Genomic DNA, 2,272 nt, shown 5'->3' with positions numbered 1-2,272 from the left:
CCAGTCACCCGAGCCGAGCTCATGAAATTCATAACAAGTTTCAAGGGTGAAATTAAGGACCTAATCAACAAGAGGACGGCTGGCTCTAGCAAGGGTCAGTCGGCCAAAAGGGCTCCTCAAGCTGAGAGGAGAAAGTCAGTTAGAGACAGGCAACTTACTCCACATCCAAAGGAGAAAGAGGCCACTCCTGCCATTGACTGGTCAAAGATCCTTCTGCCCTAGATGGGTAAAAGGAAGGTCATCCGAGCTGTCCAGCCGGATGGCACCAAGAAAACCTTCTCCGATGCTCGACACATCATCGAGCACAACCGGAGCCAACGGCTGTCTGAGTCAGCCTCTACATCAAGCTTTTCAGACAGCTTCAAAAATACATCCGCAAGGAATTCTCGAACCTTGCATGAGAGCCATACAGGCGGCAAGTCCGTCCATACTAGCCCTCAGAGGATCGGGTCAGCCCCATATGTGCCTCAAATGCAGCCGGCCCTCTTCGGGGGACAGCCAACATATAATGTCCAACCCTTGGACTGGCAGCTCCGTCTGCTTAAACTTGGTGAACAAACTTATGCGTTCACCAAGGAGATAACCAAGGCGGCACAGCCGGACAAGGTCAAGAATGTGTTGGTTGGTGCCTATGATGGTACCACCAACCCTGAAGATCACCTCATGGCCTATACCAACCTCATGCACATGCAAGGGTTGGAGGATGCCATGTGGTGCAGATGCTTTCTGGCAACATTGAAGGGCATAGCCCAACAATGGTGTGGCAACTTGCTAGCCGGATGTATTGATAGATTCAAGAGGCTTGCCTTCTTGTTTGCTTCAAACTTCTCGATGAACATCCCTGCCAAGAAAACAAGTCTCGACTTGAACATTATTCGGTAGGGGGAGAGAGAAGGACTCCGCTCTACATCAGGCGGTTCAATCTGATGAGAATTTATATTCAAGGACCGTCTGACGAAGTTGCCTATACAAACTTCTTTAAGGGTCTGAATTGATAGGTCAACTTTTAAGTTTGACCTTGTCAAAAAGAGGGTTTCACCATTCAAGAGGCGTTGATAGAGGCGAAAAGCTTCATATAAGCAACCGACCTCTGCATGTCCAGCAATCAGTCAGACTCTAAGAAGTCTGACAAACAGAAGGAGAGCCGGTCTGCTCAGCCGGCTTCCAACGCTGATTGGAGCAAAAAGAGGAAAGAAGCTTGGGCAGTTGAAGATTCTGATCAACCGTCCCAGACGAAAAAGAAGGAATTTAAACCGTATGTCCCTAGGTACAAGTTTAATAAACACTGCTACTCCATCCTCATGGAGATAAAGGACCGGGTCATTATTGAGAAACCCGCGACTATGAAAGGTTCCGCCAAGAATCGGAACAAAAATAAATACTGTCAGTTCCATGAGGACATCGACCATGACACCAATGACTGCTACAGCCTCAAGCGGTTGTTGGACCGTCTGGCTGATCAAGGGGAGTTGAAGTCATACATCCTCAAATCCAAGGTCACCCCAAAGACAAACAGGGGCAGTTTTCCAAAAAGGCTCCCCAGCCTACTAGTAGTTCGGACACTGATAAAGATCCGATCTACACCATAGCAATCGGATTTACTAGAGGGGGCCCTTCCATCCGGGGCACCAAGGATCATTTGAGGAAAATGGATGTTAATTGTGCTGAGGACAGTCAGGCGTCCACCAGCACATTCCCAGAGGTCGTCATCACTGAAAAGGAACGGGGCAAAGTCCGCCGGCCACATGACGACCCTGTGGTCATTGAATGCAAAGTGGCCAACCAGTTGGTTGGCCGCATCTTAATCGACACTGGTAGCTTGTCTGACATCATCAGCTACAAGTGCCTGTCTAAGCTCAAGAACAAGGCGGACATCATGCACAAGGTCTCCCACCCACTTATTGGTTTTGGGGGAGGAGTAGTACACCCAGTCGGAAGGGTTAATTTGCCCATTTTGCTGGGAGAGAAGGGCAAAGGGCGGCATATGACCATCCAGTTCCCGGTGGTTGAAGAGCTGACCGCTTGTAACCTCATTCTGGGCCGACCCACTCCGAACGAGTGCAAGGCCATCATCATCCCATCCCTCATGCTGCTCAAGTATGAAAGGGATAATGGCTATGTTGACTCCTTGAACGGGGATTAAAAGACGGCTAGAGAGTGTTACCTCTCAGACGTCAAACCCACGGTTGCAGTAGCCAGACAGGGGTCGAAGCCAATAGACCTTGATGATGTCAAGGACCCTGATTTAGCCCCACCAACCGCCAAGAAAAGA

This window comes from Chenopodium album, chromosome 13 (assembly GCF_948465745.1).
Source record: "Chenopodium album chromosome 13, dcCheAlbu1.1, whole genome shotgun sequence".
In the NCBI taxonomy this organism is placed as follows: Eukaryota; Viridiplantae; Streptophyta; class Magnoliopsida; order Caryophyllales; family Amaranthaceae; genus Chenopodium; species Chenopodium album.
The sequence above is the reverse complement of the archived record's forward strand: the minus strand, read 5'-3'. Positions refer to the sequence as shown.